Raw genomic sequence first — 20,702 nt, 5'->3', positions numbered from 1 at the left:
AGAAATCCGTCCGTTTTCGTCATTTGTTATCGAATCGACTTAAAGCCAGATCGTCACATTGGCCGCTCTTCTCTCTGAAACGGTTGTACTTATCGTCTGCAAAGCTATGTCGCGTGCTGCGGTATGCGGAGACTCTAAAAGCACCATAGTAGAACACAGATGAAGCTTCTAAGTTGATGTAATAGCCAGTAAGAAGTAGTACAATTCAAGTTTTAGGTATCGATTATTGACTTTTTAGCTGGCTTTGGTGCCTTGGACATGAGCTAGGACCTTAAGATTCTGCATTAAAGGAGGACTAGCAGCCGAGTTGCACGGGAGAATGTGCAAAGTATTCATATGTAGTAAAAACCTGAGAAATCCGTCCGTTTTCGTCATTTGTTATCGAATCGACTTAAAGCCAGATCGTCACATTGGCCGCTCTTCTCTCTGAAACGGTTGTACTTATCGTCTGCAAAGCTATGTCGCGTGCTGCGGTATGCGGAGACACTAAAAGCACCATAGTAGAACACAGATGAAGCTTCTATGATGATGTAATAGCCAGTAAGAAGTAGTACAATTCAAGTTTTAGGTATCGATTATTGACTTTTTAGCTGGCTTTGGTGCCTTGGACATGAGCTAGGACCTTAAGATTCTGCATGAAAGGAGGACTAGCAGCCGCGTTGGATGGGAGAATGTGAAAAGTGTTCATATGTAGTAAAAACCTGAGAAATCCGTCCGTTTTCGTCATTTGTTATCGAATCGACTTAAAGCCAGATCGTCACATTGGCCGCTCTTCTCTCTGAAACGGTTGTACTTATCGTCTGGAAAGCTATGTCGCGTGATGCGGTATGCGGAGACACTAAAAGCACCATAGTAGAACACAGATGAAGCTTCTAAGTTGATGTAATAGCCAGTAAGAAGTAGTACAATTCAAGTTTTAGGTATCGATTATATACTTTTTAGCTGGCTTTGGTGCCTTGGACATGAGCTAGGACCTTAAGATTCTGCATGAAAGGAGGACTAGCAGCCGAGTTGCACGGGAGAATGTGAAAAGTGTTCATATGTGGTAAAAACCTGAGAAATCCGTCCGTTTTCGTCATTTGTTATCGAATCGACTTAAAGCCAGATCGTCACATTGGCCGCTCTTCTCTCTGAAACGGTTGTACTTATCGTCTGCAAAGCTATGTCGCGTGCTGCGGTATGCGGAGACTCTAAAAGCACCATAGTAGAACACAGATGAAGCTTCTAAGTTGATGTAATAGCTGGTAAGAAGTAGTACAATTCAAGTTTTAGGTATCGATTATTGACTTTTTAGCTGGCTTTGGTGCCTTGGACATGAGCTAGGATCTTAAGATTCTGCATTAAAGGAGGACTAGCAGCCGAGTTGCACGGGAGAATGTGCAAAGTATTCATATGTAGTAAAAACCTGAGAAATCCGTCCGTTTTCGTCATTTGTTATCGAATCGACTTAAAGCCAGATCGTCACATTGGCCGCTCTTCTCTCTGAAACGGTTGTACTTATCGTCTTCAAAGATATGTCGCGTGCTACGGTATGCGGAGACACTAAAAGCACCATAGTAGAACACAGATGAAGCTTCTAAGTTGATGTAATAGCCAGTAAGAAGTAGTACAATTCAAGTTTTAGGTATCGATTATTGATTTTTTAGCTGGCTTTGGTGCCTTGGACATGAGCTAGGACCTTAAGATTCTGCATCAAAAGGAGGACTAGCAGCCGAGTTGCACGGGACAATGTGAAAAATGTTCATATGTAGTAAAAACCTGAGAACTCCGTCCGTTTTCGTCATTTGTTATCGAATCGACTTAAAGCCAGATCGTCACATTGGCCGCTCTTCTCTCTGAAACGGTTGTACTTATCGTCTTCAAAGCTATGTCGCGTGCTGCGGTATGCGGAGACACTAAAAGCACCATAGTAGAACACAGATGAAGCTTCTAAGTTGACGTAATAGCCAGTAAGAAGTAGTACAATTCAAGTTTTAGGTATAGATTATTGATTTTTAGCTGGATTTGGTGCCTTGGACATGAGCTAGGACCTTAAGATTCTGCATCAAAAGGAGGACTAGCAGCCGAGTTGCACGGGACAATGTGAAAAGTGTTCATATGTAGTAAAAACCTGAGAAATCCGTCCGTTTTCGTCATTTGTTATCGAATCGACTTAAAGCCAGATCGTCACATTGGCTGCTCTTCTCTCTAAAACGGTTGTACTTATCGTCTGGAAAGCTTTGTCGCGTGCTGCGGTATGCGGAGACACTAAAAGCACAATAGTAGAACACAGATGAAGCTTCTAAGATGATGTAATAGCCAGTAAGAAGTAGTACAATTCAAGTTTTAGGTATCGATTATTGACTTTTTAGCTGGCTTTGGTGCCTTGGACATGAGCTAGGACCTTAAGATTCTGCATGAAAGGAGGACTAGCAGCCGAGTTGCAAGGGAGAATGTGAAAAGTGTTCATATGTAGTAAAAACCTGAGAAATCCGTCCGTTTTCGTCATTTGTTATCGAATCGACTTAAAGCCAGATCGTCACATTGGCCGCTCTTCTCTCTGAAACGGTTGTACTTATCGTCTGCAAAGCTATGTCGCGTGCTGCGGTATGCGGAGACACTAAAATCAACATAGTAGAACACAGATGAAGCTTCTAAGTTGATGTAATAGCAAGTAAGAAGTAGTACAATTCAAGTTTTAGGTATCGATTATATACTTTTTAGCTGGCTTTGGTGCCTTGGACATGAGCTAGGACCTTAAGATTCTGCATGAAAGGAGGACTAGCAGCCGCGTTGTACGGGAGAATGTGAAATGTGTTCATATGTAGTGAAAACCTGAGATATAAGTCCGTTTTCGTCATTTGTTATCGAATCGACTTAAAGCCAGATCGTCACATTGGCCCCTCTTTTCTCTAAAAACGGTTGTACTTATCGTCTGCAATGCTATGTCGCGTACTGCGGTGTGCGGAGACACTAAAAGCACCATGGTAGAACACAGATGAAGCTTCTAAGTTGATGTAATAGCCAGTAAGATGTAGTACAATTCAAGTTTTAGGTATCGATTATTGACTTTTTAGCTGGCTTTGGTGTCTTGGGCAAGAGCTAGGACCTTAAGATTCTGCATGAAAGGAGGACTAGCAGCCGAGTTGCATGGGAGAATGTGAAAGGTGTTCATATGTAGTAAAAACCTGAGAAATCCGTCCGTTTTCGTCATTTGTTATCGAATCGACTTACAGCCAGATCGTCACATTGGCCGCTCTTCTCTCTGAAACGGTTGCACTTATCGTCTGCAAAGCTATGTCGCGTGCTGCGGTATGCGGAGACACTAAAAGCACCATAGTAAAACACAGATGAAGCTTCTAAGTTGATGTAATAGCCAGTAAGAAGTAGTACAATTCAAGTTTTAGGTATCGATTATTGACTTTTTAGCTGGCTTTGGTGACTTGGACATGAGCTAGGACCTTAAGATTCTGCATGAAAGGAGGACTAGCAGCCGCGTTGTACGGGAGAATATGAAATGTGTTCATATGTACTAAAAACCTGAGAAATACGTCCGTTTTCGTCATTTGTTATCGAATCGACTTAAAGCCAGATCGTCACATTGGCTGCTCCTCTCTCTGAAACGGTTGTACTTATCGTCTGGAAAGCTTTGTCGCGTGCTGCGGTATGCGGAGACACTAAAAGCACCATAGTAGAACACAGATGAAGCTTATAAGTTGATGTAATAGCCAGTAAGAAGTAGTACAATTCAAGTTTTAGGTACTGATTATTGACTTTTTAGCTGGCTTTGGTGCCTTGGACATGAGCTAGGACCTTAAGATTCTGCATGAAAGGAGGACTAGCAGCCGAGTTGCACGGGAGAATGTGAAAAGTGTTCATATGTAGTAAAAACCTGAGAAATCCGTCCGTTTTCGTCATTTGTTATCGAATCGACTTAAAGCCAGATCGTCACATTGGCCCCTCTTTTCTCTGAAACGGTTGTACTTATCGTCTGCAAAGCTATGTCGCGTACTGCGGTGTGCGGAGACACTAAAAGCACCATGGTAGAACACAGATGAAGCTTCTAAGTTGATGTAATAGCCAGTAAGATGTAGTACAATTCAAGTTTTAGGTATCGATTATTGACTTTTTAGCTGGCTTTGGTGCCTTGGACATGAGCTAGGACCTTAAGATTCTGCATGAAAGGAGGACTAGCAGCCGTTTTGCACGGGAGAATGTGAAATGTGTTCATATGTAGTAGAAACCTGAGAAATCCGTCCGTTTTCGTCATTTGTTATCGAATCGACTTAAAGCCCGATCGTCACATTGGCCGCTCTTCTCTCTGAAACGGTTGTACTTATCGTCTGCAAAGCTATGTCGCGTGCTGCGGTATGCGGAGACAATAAAATCACCATAGTAGAACACAGATGAAGCTTCTAAGTCGATGTAATAGCCAGTAAGAAGTAGTACAATTCAAGTTTTAGGTACTGATTATTGACTTTTTAGCTGGCTTTGGTGCCTTGGACATGAGCTAGGACCTTAAGATTCTGCATGAAAGGAGGATTAGCAGCCGAGTTGCACGGGAGAATGTGAAAAGTCTTCATATGTAGTAATAACCTGAGAAATCCGTCCGTTTTCGTCATTTGTTATCGAATCGACTTAAAGCCAGATCGTCACATTGGCCGCTCTTCTCTCTGAAACGGTTGTACTTATCGTCTGCAAAGCTATGTCGCGTGCTGCGGTATGCGGAGACACTAAAATCAACATAGTAGAACACAGATGAAGCTTCTAAGTTGATGTAATAGACAATAAGATGTAGTACAATTCAAGTTTTAGGTATGGATTATTGACTTTTTAGCTGGCTTTGGTGCCTTGGGCATGAGCTAGGACCTTAAGATTCTGCATGAAAGGAGGAATAGCAGCCGAGTTGCACGGGAGAATGTGAAATGTGTTCATATGTAGTAAAAACCTGAGAAATCCATCCGTTTTCGTCATTTGTTATCGAATCGACTTAAAGCCAGATCGTCACATTGGCCGCTCTTTTCTCTGAAACGGTTGTACTTATCGTCTGCAAAGCTATGTCGCGTCCTGCGGTATGCGGAGACTCTAAAAGCACCATAGTAGAACACAGATGAAGCTTCTAAGTTGATGTAATAGCCAGTAAGAAGTAGTACAATTCAAGTTTTAGGTATCGATTATTGACTTTTTAGCTGGCTTTGGTGCCTTGGACATGAGCTAGGACCTTAAGATTCTGCATTAAAGGAGGACTAGCAGCCGGGCTGCACGGGAGAATGCGAAAAGTATTCATATGTAGTAAAAACCTGAGAAATCCGTCCGTTTTCGTCATTTGTTATCGAATCGACTTAAAGCCCGATCGTCACATTGGCCGCTCTTCTCTCTGAAACGGTTGTACTTATCGTCTTCAAAGCTATGTCGCGTGCTGCGGTATGCGGAGACACTAAAAGCACCATAGTAGAACACAGATGAAGCTTCTAAGTTGATGTAATAGCCAGTAAGAAGTAGTACAATTCAAGTTTTAGGTATCGATTATTGATTTTTTAGCTGGCTTTGGTGCCTTGGACATGAGCTAGGACCTTAAGATTCTGCATCAAAAGGAGGACTAGCAGCCGAGTTGCACGGGACAATGTGAAAAATGTTCATATGTAGTAAAAACCTGAGAACTCCGTCCGTTTTCGTCATTTGTTATCGAATCGACTTAAAGCCAGATCTTCACATTGGCCCCTCTTTTCTCTGAAACGGTTGTACTTATCGTCTGCAAAGCTATGTCGCGTACTGCGGTGTGCGGAGACACTAAAAGCACCATGGTAGAACACAGATGAAGCTTCTAAGTTGATGTAATAGCCAGTAAGATGTAGTACAATTCAAGTTTTAGGTATCGATTATTGACTTTTTAGCTGGCTTTGGTGCCTTGGACATGAGCTAGGACCTTAAGATTCTGCATGAAAGGAGGACTAGCAGCCGTTTTGCACGGGAGAATGTGAAATGTGTTCATATGTAGTAGAAACCTGAGAAATCCGTCCGTTTTCGTCATTTGTTATCGAATCGACTTAAAGCCCGATCGTCACATTGGCCGCTCTTCTCTCTGAAACGGTTGTACTTATCGTCTGCAAAGCTATGTCGCGTGCTGCGGTATGCGGAGACACTAAAATCAACATAGTAGAACACAGATGAAGCTTCTAAGTTGATGTAATAGACAATAAGATGTAGTACAATTCAAGTTTTAGGTATGGATTATTGACTTTTTAGCTGGCTTTGGTGCCTTGGGCATGAGCTAGGACCTTAAGATTCTGCATGAAAGGAGGAATAGCAGCCGAGTTGCACGGGAGAATGTGAATGGTGTTCATATGTAGTAAAAACCTGAGAAATCCGTCCGTTTTCGTCATTTGTTATCGAATCGACTTAAAGCCAGATCGTCACATTGGCCCCTCTTTTCTCTGAAACGGTTGTACTTATCGTCTGCAAAGCTATGTCGCGTACTGCGGTGTGCGGAGACACTAAAAGCACCATGGTAGAACACAGATGAAGCTTCTAAGTTGATGTAATAGCCAGTAAGATGTAGTACAATTCAAGTTTTAGGTATGGATTATTGACTTTTTAGCTGGCTTTGGTGCCTTGGACATGAGCTAGGACCTTAAGATTCTGCATGAAAGGAGGACTAGCAGCCGCGTTGGATGGGAGAATGTGAAAAGTGTTCATATGTAGTAAAAACCTGAGAAATCCGTCCGTTTTTGTCGTTTGTTATCGAATCGACTTAAAGCCAGATCGTCACATTGGCCGCTCTTCTCTCTGAAACGGTTGTACTTATCGTCTGCAAAGCTATGTCGCGTGATGCGGTATGCGGAGACACTAAAAGCACCATAGTAGAACACAGATGAAGCTTCTAAGTTGATGTAATAGCCAGTAAGAAGTAGTACAATTCAAGTTTTAGGTATCGATTATATACTTTTTAGCTGGCTTTGGTGCCTTGGACATGAGCTAGGACCTTAAGATTCTGCATGAAAGGAGGACTAGCAGCCGAGTTGCACGGGAGAATGTGAAAAGTGTTCATATGTAGTAAAAACCTGAGAAATCCGTCCGTTTTCGTCATTTGTTATCGAATCGACTTAAAGCCAGATCGTCACATTGGCCGCTCTTCTCTCTGAAACGGTTGTACTTATCGTCTGCAAAGCTATGTCGCGTGCTGCGGTATGCGGAGACTCTAAAAGCACCATAGTAGAACACAGATGAAGCTTCTAAGTTGATGTAATAGCCAGTAAGAAGTAGTACAATTCAAGTTTTAGGTATCGATTATTGACTTTTTAGCTGGCTTTGGTGCCTTGGACATGAGCTAGGACCTTAAGATTCTGCATTAAAGGAGGACTAGCAGCCGGGTTGCACGGGAGAATGTGAAAAGTATTCATATGTAGTAAAAACCTGAGAAATCCGTCCGTTTTCGTCATTTGTTATCGAATCGACTTAAAGCCAGATCGTCACATTGGCCGCTCTTCTCTCTGAAACGGTTGTACTTATCGTCTTCAAAGCTATGTCGCGTGCTGCGGTATGCGGAGACACTAAAAGCACCATAGTAGAACACAGATGAAGCTTCTAAGTTGATGTAATAGCCAGTAAGAAGTAGTACAATTCAAGTTTTAGGTATCGATTATTGATTTTTTAGCTGGCTTTGGTGCCTTGGACATGAGCTAGGACCTTAAGATTCTGCATCAAAAGGAGGACTAGCAGCCGAGTTGCACGGGACAATGTGAAAAATGTTCATATGTAGTAAAAACCTGAGAACTCCGTCCGTTTTCGTCATTTGTTATCGAATCGACTTAAAGCCAGATCGTCACATTGGCCGCTCTTCTCTCTGAAACGGTTGTACTTATCGTCTTCAAAGCTATGTCGCGTGCTGCGGTATGCGGAGACACTAAAAGCACCATAGTAGAACACAGATGAAGCTTCTAAGTTGATGTAATAGCCAGTAAGAAGTAGTACAATTCAAGTTTTAGGTATAGATTATTGATTTTTAGCTGGATTTGGTGCCTTGGACATGAGCTAGGACCTTAAGATTCTGCATCAAAAGGAGGACTAGCAGCCGAGTTGCACGGGACAATGTGAAAAGTGTTCATATGTAGTAAAAACCTGAGAAATCCGTCCGTTTTCGTAATTTGCTATTGAATCGACTTAAAGCCAGATCGTCACATTGGCTGCTCTTCTCTCTGAAACGGTTGTACTTATCGTCTGGAAAGCTATGTCGCGTGCTGCGGTATGCGGAGACACTAAAAGCACCATAGTAGAACACAGATGAAGCTTCTAAGATGATGTAATAGCCAGTAAGAAGTAGTACAATTCAAGTTTTAGGTATCGATTATTGATTTTTTAGCTGGCTTTGGTGCCTTGGACATGAGCTAGGACCTTAAGATTCTGCATCAAAAGGAGGACTAGCAGCCGAGTTGCACGGGAGAATGTGAAAGGTGTTCATATGTAGTAAAAACCTGAGAAATCCGTCCGTTTTCGTCATTTGTTATCGAATCGACTTAAAGCCAGATCGTCACATTGGCCGCTCTTCTCTCTGAAACGGTTGTACTTATCGTCTGCAAAGCTATGTCGCGTGCTGCGGTATGCGGAGACACTTAAAGCACCATAGTAGAACACAGATGAAGCTTCTATGATGATGTAATAGCCAGTAAGAAGTAGTACAATTCAAGTTTTAGGTATCGATTATTGACTTTTTAGCAGGCTTTGGTGCCGTGGACATGAGCTAGGACCTTAAGATTCTGCATGAAAGGAGGACTAGCAGCCGCGTTGGATGGGAGAATGTGAAAAGTGTTCATATGTAGTAAAAACCTGAGAAATCCGTCCGTTTTCGTCATTTGTTATCGAATCGACTTAAAGCCAGATCGTCACTTTGGCCGCTCTTCTCTCTGAAACGGTTGTACTTATCGTCTGCAAAGCTATGTCGCGTGCTGCGGTATGCGGAGACACTAAAAGCACCATAGTAGAACACAGATGAAGCTTCTAAGTTGATGTAATAGCCAGTAAGAAGTAGTACAATTCAAGTTTTAGGTATCGATTATATACTTTTTAGCTGGCTTTGGTGCCTTGGACATGAGCTAGGACCTTAAGATTCTGCATCAAAAGGAGGACTAGCAGCCGAGTTGCACGGGACAATGTGAAAAGTGTTCATATGTAGTAAAAACCTGAGAAATCCGTCCGTTTTCGTAATTTGCTATTGAATCGACTTAAAGCCAGATCGTCACATTGGCTGCTCTTCTCTCTGAAACGGTTGTACTTATCGCCTGCAAAGCTATGTCGCGTGATGCGGTATGCGGAGACACTAAAAGCACCATAGTAGAACACAGATGAAGCTTCTAAGTTGATGTAATAGCCAGTAAGAAGTAGTACAATTCAAGTTTTAGGTATCGATTATATACTTTTTAGCTGGCTTTGGTGCCTTGGACATGAGCTAGGACCTTAAGATTCTGCATGAAAGGAGGACTAGCAGCCGCGTTGTACGGGAGAATGTGAAATCTGTTCATATGTAGTAAAAACCTGAGATATACGTCCGTTTTCGTCATTTGTTATCGAATCGACTTAAAGCCAGATCGTCACATTGGCCCCTCTTTTCTCTGAAACGGTTGTACTTATCGTCTGCAATGCTATGTCGCGTACTGCGGTGTGCGGAGACACTAAAAGCACCATGGTAGAACACAGATGAAGCTTCTAAGTTGATGTAATAGCCAGTAAGATGTAGTACAATTCAAGTTTTAGGTATCGATTATTGACTTTTTAGCTGGCTTTGGTGCCTTGGGCAAGAGCTAGGACCTTAAGATTCTGCATGAAAGGAGGACTAGCAGCCGAGTTGCACGGGAGAATGTGAAAGGTGTTCATATGTAGTAAAAACCTGAGAAATCCGTCCGTTTTCGTCATTTGTTATCGAATCGACTTACAGCCAGATCGTCACATTGGCCGCTCTTCTCTCTGAAACGGTTGTACTTATCGTCTGCAAAGCTATGTCGCGTGCTGCGGTATGCGGAGACACTAAAAGCACCATAGTAGAACACAGATGAAGCTTCTAAGTTGATGTAATAGCCAGTAAGAAGTAGTACAATTCAAGTTTTAGGTATAGATTATTGATTTTTAGCTGGATTTGGTGCCTTGGACATGAGCTAGGACCTTAAGATTCTGCATCAAAAGGAGGACTAGCAGCCGAGTTGCACGGGACAATGTGAAAAGTGTTCATATGTAGTAAAAACCTGAGAAATCCGTCCGTTTTCGTAATTTGCTATTGAATCGACTTAAAGCCAGATCGTCACATTGGCTGCTCTTCTCTCTGAAACGGTTGTACTTATCGTCTGGAAAGCTATGTCGCGTGCTGCGGTATGCGGAGACACTAAAAGCACCATAGTAGAACACAGATGAAGCTTCTAAGATGATGTAATAGCCAGTAAGAAGTAGTACAATTCAAGTTTTAGGTATCGATTATTGATTTTTTAGCTGGCTTTGGTGCCTTGGACATGAGCTAGGACCTTAAGATTCTGCATCAAAAGGAGGACTAGCAGCCGAGTTGCACGGGAGAATGTGAAAGGTGTTCATATGTAGTAAAAACCTGAGAAATCCGTCCGTTTTCGTCATTTGTTATCGAATCGACTTAAAGCCAGATCGTCACATTGGCCGCTCTTCTCTCTGAAACGGTTGTACTTATCGTCTGCAAAGCTATGTCGCGTGCTGCGGTATGCGGAGACACTAAAATCAACATAGTAGAACACAGATGAAGCTTCTAAGTTGATGTAATAGACAATAAGATGTAGTACAATTCAAGTTTTAGGTATGGATTATTGACTTTTTAGCTGGCTTTGGTGCCTTGGGCATGAGCTAGGACCTTAAGATTCTGCATGAAAGGAGGACTAGCAGCCGAGTTGCACGGGAGAATGTGAAAGGTGTTCATATGTAGTAAAAACCTGAGAAATCCGTCCGTTTTCGTCATTTGTTATCGTATCGACTTAAAGCCAGATCGTCACATTGGCCGCTCTTCTCTCTGAAACGGTTGTACTTATCGTCTGCAAAGCTATGTCGCGTGCTGCGGTATGCGGAGACACTTAAAGCACCATAGTAGAACACAGATGAAGCTTCTATGATGATGTAATAGCCAGTAAGAAGTAGTACAATTCAAGTTTTAGGTATCGATTATCGACTTTTTAGCAGGCTTTGGTGCCTTGGACATGAGCTAGGACCTTAAGATTCTGCATGAAAGGAGGACTAGCAGCCGCGTTGGATGGGAGAATGTGAAAAGTGTTCATATGTAGTAAAAACCTGAGAAATCCGTCCGTTTTCGTCATTTGTTATCGAATCGACTTAAAGCCAGATCGTCACTTTGGCCGCTCTTCTCTCTGAAACGGTTGTACTTATCGTCTGCAAAGCTATGTCGCGTGCTGCGGTATGCGGAGACACTAAAAGCACCATAGTAGAACACAGATGAAGCTTCTAAGTTGATGTAATAGCCAGTAAGAAGTAGTACAATTCAAGTTTTAGGTATCGATTATATACTTTTTAGCTGGCTTTGGTGCCTTGGACATGAGCTAGGACCTTAAGATTCTGCATCAAAAGGAGGACTAGCAGCCGAGTTGCACGGGACAATGTGAAAAGTGTTCATATGTAGTAAAAACCTGAGAAATCCGTCCGTTTTCGTAATTTGCTATTGAATCGACTTAAAGCCAGATCGTCACATTGGCTGCTCTTCTCTCTGAAACGGTTGTACTTATCGCCTGCAAAGCTATGTCGCGTGATGCGGTATGCGGAGACACTAAAAGCACCATAGTAGAACACAGATGAAGCTTCTAAGTTGATGTAATAGCCAGTAAGAAGTAGTACAATTCAAGTTTTAGGTATCGATTATATACTTTTTAGCTGGCTTTGGTGCCTTGGACATGAGCTAGGACCTTAAGATTCTGCATGAAAGGAGGACTAGCAGCCGCGTTGTACGGGAGAATGTGAAATCTGTTCATATGTAGTAAAAACCTGAGATATACGTCCGTTTTCGTCATTTGTTATCGAATCGACTTAAAGCCAGATCGTCACATTGGCCCCTCTTTTCTCTGAAACGGTTGTACTTATCGTCTGCAATGCTATGTCGCGTACTGCGGTGTGCGGAGACACTAAAAGCACCATGGTAGAACACAGATGAAGCTTCTAAGTTGATGTAATAGCCAGTAAGATGTAGTACAATTCAAGTTTTAGGTATCGATTATTGACTTTTTAGCTGGCTTTGGTGCCTTGGCCAAGAGCTAGGACCTTAAGATTCTGCATGAAAGGAGGACTAGCAGCCGAGTTGCACGGGAGAATGTGAAAGGTGTTCATATGTAGTAAAAACCTGAGAAATCCGTCCGTTTTCGTCATTTGTTATCGAATCGACTTACAGCCAGATCGTCACATTGGCCGCTCTTCTCTCTGAAACGGTTGTACTTATCGTCTGCAAAGCTATGTCGCGTGCTGCGGTATGCGGAGACACTAAAAGCACCATAGTAGAACACAGATGAAGCTTCTAAGTTGATGTAATAGCCAGTAAGATGTAGTACAATTCAAGTTTTAGGTATCGATTATTGACTTTTTAGCTGGCTTTGGTGACTTGGACATGAGCTAGGACCTTAAGATTCTGCATGAAAGGAGGACTAGCAGCCGCGTTGTACGGGAGAATATGAAATGTGTTCATATGTACTAAAAACCTGAGAAATACGTCCGTTTTCGTCATTTGTTATCGAATCGACTTAAAGCCAGATCGTCACATTGGCCGCTCTTCTCTCTGAAACGGTTGTACTTATCGTCTGGAAAGCTTTGTCGCGTGCTGCGGTATGCGGAGACACTAAAAGCACCATAGTAGAACACAGATGAAGCTTCTAAGATGATTTAATAGCCAGTAAGAAGTAGTACAATTCAAGTTTTAGGTACTGATTATTGACTTTTTAGCTGGCTTTGGTGCCTTGGACATGAGCTAGGACCTTATGATTCTGCATGAAAGGAGGACTAGCAGCCGAGTTGCACGGGAGAATGTGAAAAGTGTTCATATGTAGTACAAACCTGAGAAATCCGTCCGTTTTCGTCATTTGTTATCGAATCGACTTAAAGCCAGATCGTCACATTGGCCCCTCTTTTCTCTGAAACGGTTGTACTTATCGTCTGCAAAGCTATGTCGCGTACTGCGGTGTGCGGAGACACTAAAAGCACCATGGTAGAACACAGATGAAGCTTCTAAGTTGATGTAATAGCCAGTAAGTTGTAGTACAATTCAAGTTTTAGGTATCGATTATTGACTTTTTAGCTGGCTTTGGTGCCTTGGACATGAGCTAGGACCTTAAGATTCTGCATGAAAGGAGGACTAGCAGCCGTTTTGCACGGGAGAATGTGAAATGTGTTCATATGTAGTAGAAACCTGAGAAATCCGTCCGTTTTCGTCATTTGTTATCGAATCGACTTAAAGCCCGATCGTCACATTGGCCGCTCTTCTCTCTGAAACGGTTGTACTTATCGTCTGCAAAGCTATGTCGCGTGCTGCGGTATGCGGAGACAATAAAATCACCATAGTAGAACACAGATGAAGCTTCTAAGTCGATGTAATAGCCAGTAAGAAGTAGTACAATTCAAGTTTTAGGTACTGATTATTGATTTTTAGCTGGGTTTGGTGCCTTGGACATGCGCTAGGACCTTAAGATTCTGCATGAAAGGAGGACTAGCAGCCGAGTTGCACGGGAGAATGTGAAAAGTCTTCATATGTAGTAAAAACCTGAGAAATCCGTCCGTTTTCGTCATTTGTTATCGAATCGACTTAAAGCCAGATCGTCACATTGGCCGCTCTTCTCTCTGAAACGGTTGTACTTATCGTCTGCAAAGCTATGTCGCGTGCTGCGGTATGCGGAGACACTTAAAGCACCATAGTAGAACACAGATGAAGCTTCTATGGTGATGTAATAGCCAGTAAGAAGTAGTACAATTCAAGTTTAAGGTATCGATTATCGACTTTTTAGCAGGCTTTGGTGCCTTGGACATGAGCTAGGACCTTAAGATTCTGCATGAAAGGAGGACTAGCAGCCGCGTTGGATGGGAGAATGTGAAAAGTGTTCATATGTAGTAAAAACCTGAGAAATCCGTCCGTTTTCGTCATTTGTTATCGAATCGACTTAAAGCCAGATCGTCACATTGGCCGCTCTTCTCTCTGAAACGGTTGTACTTATCGCCTGCAAAGCTATGTCGCGTGATGCGGTATGCGGAGACACTAAAAGCACCATAGTAGAACACAGATGAAGCTTCTAAGTTGATGTAATAGCCAGTAAGAAGTAGTACAATTCAAGTTTTAGGTATCGATTATATACTTTTTAGCTGGCTTTGGTGCCTTGGACATGAGCTAGGACCTTAAGATTCTGCATGAAAGGAGGACTAGCAGCCGCGTTGTACGGGAGAATGTGAAATGTGTTCATATGTAGTAAAAACCTGCGATATACGTCCGTTTTCGTCATTTGTTATCGAATCGACTTAAAGCCAGATCGTCACATTGTCCCCTCTTTTCTCTGAAACGGTTGTACTTATCGTCTGCAATGCTATGTCGCGTACTGCGGTGTGCGGAGACACTAAAAGCACCATGGTAGAACACAGATGAAGCTTCTAAGTTGATGTAATAGCCAGTAAGATGTAGTACAATTCAAGTTTTAGGTATCGATTATTGACTTTTTAGCTGGCTTTGGTGCCTTGGGCAAGAGCTAGGACCTTAAGATTCTGCATGAAAGGAGGACTAGCAGCCGAGTTGCACGGGAGAATGTGAAAGGTGTTCATATGTAGTAAAAACCTGAGAAATCCGTCCGTTTTCGTCATTTGTTATCGAATCGACTTACAGCCAGATCGTCACATTGGCCGCTCTTCTCTCTGAAACGGTTGTACTTATCGTCTGCAAAGCTATGTCGCGTGCTGCGGTATGCGGAGACACTAAAAGCACCATAGTAGAACACAGATGAAGCTTCTAAGTTGATGTAATAGCCAGTAAGATGTAGTACAATTCAAGTTTTAGGTATCGATTATTGACTTTTTAGCTGGCTTTGGTGACTTGGACATGAGCTAGGACCTTAAGATTCTGCATGAAAGGAGGACTAGCAGCCGCGTTGTACGGGAGAATATGAAATGTGTTCATATGTACTAAAAACCTGAGAAATACGTCCGTTTTCGTCATTTGTTATCGAATCGACTTAAAGCCAGATCGTCACATTGGCTGCTCTTCTCTCTGAAACGGTTGTACTTATCGTCTGGAAAGCTTTGTCGCGTGCTGCGGTATGCGGAGACACTAAAAGCACCATAGTAGAACACAGATGAAGCTTCTAAGATGATTTAATAGCCAGTAAGAAGTAGTACAATTCAAGTTTTAGGTACTGATTATTGACTTTTTAGCTGGCTTTGGTGCCTTGGACATGAGCTAGGACCTTAAGATTCTGCATGAAAGGAGGACTAGCAGCCGAGTTGCACGGGAGAATGTGAAAAGTGTTCATATGTAGTAAAAACCTGAGAAATCCGTCCGTTTTCGTCATTTGTTATCGAATCGACTTAAAGCCAGATCGTCACATTGGCCCCTCTTTTCTCTGAAACGGTTGTACTTATCGTCTGCAAAGCTATGTCGCGTACTGCGGTGTGCGGAGACACTAAAAGCACCATGGTAGAACACAGATGAAGCTTCTAAGTTGATGTAATAGCCAGTAAGATGTAGTACAATTCAAGTTTTAGGTATCGATTATTGACTTTTTAGCTGGCTTTGGTGCCTTGGACATGAGCTAGGACCTTAAGATTCTGCATGAAAGGAGGACTAGCAGCCGTTTTGCACGGGAGAATGTGAAATGTGTTCATATGTAGTAGAAACCTGAGAAATCCGTCCGTTTTCGTCATTTGTTATCGAATCGACTTAAAGCCCGATCGTCACATTGGCCGCTCTTCTCTCTGAAACGGTTGTACTTATCGTCTGCAAAGCTATGTCGCGTGCTGCGGTATGCGGAGACAATAAAATCACCATAGTAGAACACAGATGAAGCTTCTAAGTCGATGTAATAGCCAGTAAGAAGTAGTACAATTCAAGTTTTAGGTACTGATTATTGACTTTTTAGCTGGCTTTGGTGCCTTGGACATGAGCTAGGACCTTAAGATTCTGCATGAAAGGAGGAATAGCAGCCGAGTTGCACGGGAGAATGTGAAAGGTGTTCATATGTAGTAAAAACCTGAGAAATCCGTCCGTTTTCGTCATTTGTTATCGTATCGACTTAAAGCCAGATCGTCACATTAGCCGCTCTTCTCTCTGATACGGTTGTACTTATCGTCTGCAAAGCTATATCGCGTGCTGCGGTATGGGGAGACACTTAAAGCACCATAGTAGAACACAGATGAAGCTTCTATGATGATGTAATAGCCAGTAAGAAGTAGTACAATTCAAGTTTTAGGTATCGATTATTGACTTTTTAGCAGGCTTTGGTGCCTTGGACATCAGCTAGGACCTTAAGATTCTGCATGAAAAGAGGACTAGCAGCCGCGTTGGATGGGAGAATGTGAAAAGTGTTCATATGTAGTAAAAACCTGAGAAATCCGTCCGTTTTCGTCATTTGTTATCGAATCGACTTGAAGCCAGATCGTCACATTGGCCGCTCTTCTCTCTGAAACGGTTGTACTTATCGCCTGCAAAGCTATGTCGCGTGATGCGGTATGCGGAGACACTAAAAGCACCATAGTAGAACACAGATGAAGCTTCTAAGTTGATGTAATAGCCAGTAAGAAGTAGTACAATTCAAGTTTTAGGTATCGATTATATACTTTTTAGCTGGCTTTGGTGCCTTGGACATGAGCTAGGACCTTAAGATTCTGCATGAAAGGAGGACTAGCAGCCGAGTTGCATGGGAGAATGTGAAAAGTGTTCATATGTAGTAAAAACCTGAGAAATCCGTCCGTTTTCGTCATTTGTTATCGAATCGACTTAAAGCCAGATCGTCACATTGGCCCCTCTTTTCTCTGAAACGGTTGTACTTATCGTCTGCAAAGCTATGTCGCGTACTGCGGTGTGCGGAGACACTAAAAGCACCATGGTAGAACACAGATGAAGCTTCTAAGTTGATGTAATAGCCAGTAAGATGTAGTACAATTCAAGTTTTAGGTATCGATTATTGACTTTTTAGCTGGCTTTGGTGCCTTGGACATGAGCTAGGACCTTAAGATTCTGCATGAAAGGAGGACTAGCAGCCGTTTTGCACGGGAGAATGTGAAATGTGTTCATATGTAGTAGAAACCTGAGAAATACGTCCGTTTTCGTCATTTGTTATCGAATCGACTTAAAGCCCGATCGTCACATTGGCCGCTCTTCTCTCTGAAACGGTTGTACTTATCGTCTGCAAAGCTATGTCGCGTGCTGCGGTATGCGGAGACAATAAAATCACCATAGTAGAACACAGATGAAGCTTCTAAGTCGATGTAATAGCCAGTAAGAAGTAGTCCAATTCAAGTTTTAGGTACTGATTATTGACTTTTTAGCTGGCTTTGGTGCCTTGGACATGAGCTAGGACCTTAAGATTCTGCATGAAAGGAGGACTAGCAGCCGAGTTGCACGGGAGAATGTGAAAAGTCTTCATATGTAGTAAAAACCTGAGAAATCCGTCCGTTTTCGTCATTTGTTATCGAATCGACTTAAAGCCCGATCGTCACATTGGCCGCACCTCTCTCTGAAACGGTTGTACTTATCGTCTGCAAAGCTATGTCGCGTGCTGCGGTATGCGGAGACACTAAAAGCACCATAGTAGAACACAGATGAAGCTTCTATGATGATGTAACAGCCTGTAAGAAGTAGTACAATTCAAGTCTTAGGTATCGATTATTGACTTTTTAGCTGGCTTTGGTGCCTTGGACATGAGCTAGGACCTTAAGATTCTGCATGAAAGGAGGACTAGCAGCCGCGTTGGATAGGAGAATGTGTAAAGTGTTCATATGTAGTAAAAACCTGAGAAATCCGTCCGTTTTCGTCATTTGTTATCGAATCGACTTAAAGCCAGATCGTCGCATTGGCTGCTCTTCTCTCTGAAACCGTTGTACTTATCGTCTGGAAAGCTTTGTCGCGTGCTGCGGTATGCGGAGACACTAAAAGCACCATAGTAGAACACAGATGAAGCTTCTAAGTTGATGTAATAGCCAGTAAGAAGTGGTACAATTCAAGTTTTAGGTATCGATTATTGACTTCTTAGCTGGCTTTGGTGCCTTGGACATGAGCTAGGACCTTAAGATTCTGCATGAAAGGTGGACTAGCAGCCGCGTTGGATGGGAGAATGTGAATAGTGTTCATATGTAGTAAAAACCTGAGAAATCCGTCCGTTTTCGTCATTTGTTATCGAATCGACTTAAAGCCAGATCGTCACATTGGCCGCTCTTCTCTCTGAAACGGTTGTACTTATCGTCTGCAAAGTTATGTCGCGTGCTGCGGTATGCGGAGACACTAAAAGCACCATAGTAGAACACAGATGAAGCTTCTATGATGATGTAATAGCCAGTAAGAAGTAGTACAATTCAAGTTTTAGGTATCGATTATTGACTTTTTAGCTGGCTGTGGTGCCTTGGACATGAGCTAGGACCTTAAGATTCTGCATGAAAGGAGGACTAGCAGCCGAGTTGCACGGGAGAATGTGAAAAGTGTTCATATGTAGTAAAAACCTGAGAAATCCGTCCGTTTTCGTCATTTGTTATCGAATCGACTTAAAGCCAGATCGTCACATTGGCCGCTCTTCTCTTTGAAACGGTTGTACTTATCGCCTGCAAAGCTATGTCGCGTGATGCGGTATGCGGAGACACTAAAAGCACCATAGTAGAACACAGATGAAGCTTCTAAGTTGATGTATTAGCCAGTAAGAAGTAGTACAATTCAAGTTTTAGGTATTGATTATTGACTTTTTAGCTGGCTTTGGTGCCTTGGACATGAGCTAAGACCTTAAGATTCTGCATGAAAGGAGGACTAGCAGCCGAGTTGCACGGGAGAATGTGAAAAGTATTCATATGTAGTAAAAACCTGAGAAATCCGTCCGTTTTCGTCATTTGTTATCGAAACGACTTAAAGCCAGATCGTCACATTGGCCGCTCTTCTCTCTGAAACGGTTGTACTAATCGTCTTCAAAGCTATATCGCGTGCTGCGGTATGCGGAGACACTTAAAGCACCATAGTAGAACACAGATGAAGCTTCTAAGTTGATGTAATAGCCAGTAAGAAGTAGTACAATTCAAGTTTTAGGTATCGATTATTGATTTTTTAGCTGGCTTTGGTGCCTTGGACATGAGCTAGGACCTTAAGATTCTGCATCAAAAAGCGGACTAGCAGCCGAGTTGCACGGGACAATGTGAAAAGTGTTCATATGTCGTAAAAACCTGAGAAATCCATCCGTTTTCGTCATTTGTTATCGAATCGACTTAAAGCCAGATAGTCACATTGGCTGCTCTTCTCTCTGAAACGGTTGTACTTATCGTCTGGAAAGCTTTGTCGCGTGCTGCGGTATGCGGAGACACTAAAAGCACCATAGTAGAACACAGAAGAAGCTTCTAAGATGATGTAATAGCCAGTAAGAAATAGTACAATTCAAATTTTAGATATCGATTATTGACTTTTTAGCTGGCTTTGGTGCCTTGGACATGAGCTAGGACCTTAAGATTCTGCATGAAAGGAGGACTAGCAGCCGAGTTGCAGGGGAGAATGTGAAAAGTGTTCATGTGTAGTAAAAACCTGAGAAATCCGTCCGTTTTCGTCATTTGTTATCGAATCGACTTAAAGCCAGATCGTCACATTGGCCGCTCTTCTCTCTGAAACGGTTGTACTTATCGTCTGCAAAGCTATGTCGCGTGCTGCGGTATGCGGAGACACTAAAATCAACATAGTAGAACACAGATGAAGCTTCTAAGTTGATGTAATAGACAATAAGATGTAGTACAATTCAAGTTTTAGGTATGGATTATTGACTTTTTAGCTGGCTTTGGTGCCTTGGGCATGAGCTAGGACCTTAAGATTCTGCATGAAAGGAGGACTAGCAGCCGAGTTGCACGGGAGAATGTGAAAAGTGTTCATATGTAGTAAAAACCTGAGAAATCCGTCCGTTTTCGTCATTTGTTATCGTATCGACTTAAAGCCAGATCGTCACATTGGCCGCTCTTCTCTCTGAAACGGTTGTACTTATCGTCTGCAAAGCTATGTCGCGTGCTGCGGTATGCGGAGACACTTAAAGCACCATAGTAGAACACAGATGAAGCTTCTATGATGATGTAATAGCCAGTAAGAAGTAGTACAATTCAAGTTTTAGGTATCGATTATTGACTTTTTAGCAGGCTTTGGTGCCTTGGACATCAGCTAGGACCTTAAGATTCTGCATGAAAGGAGGACTAGCAGCCGCGTTGGGTGGGAGAATGTGAAAAGTGTTCATATGTAGTAAAAACCTGAGAAATCCGTCCGTTTTCGTCATTTGTTATCGAATCGACTTAAAGCCAGATCGTCACATTGGCCGCTCTTCTCTCTGAAACGGTTGTACTTATCGCCTGCAAAGCTATGTCGCGTGATGCGGTATGCGGAGACACTAAAAGCACCATAGTAGAACACAGATGAAGCTTCTAAGTTGATGTAATAGCCAGTAAGAAGTAGTACAATTCAAGTTTTAGGTATCGATTATATACTTTTTAGCTGGCTTTGGTGCCTTGGACATGAGCTAGGACCTTAAGAT

Source organism: Schistocerca gregaria, unplaced genomic scaffold (genome assembly GCF_023897955.1).
Source record: "Schistocerca gregaria isolate iqSchGreg1 unplaced genomic scaffold, iqSchGreg1.2 ptg000378l, whole genome shotgun sequence".
Classification (NCBI taxonomy): domain Eukaryota; kingdom Metazoa; phylum Arthropoda; class Insecta; order Orthoptera; family Acrididae; genus Schistocerca; species Schistocerca gregaria.
The sequence above is the reverse complement of the archived record's forward strand: the minus strand, read 5'-3'. Positions refer to the sequence as shown.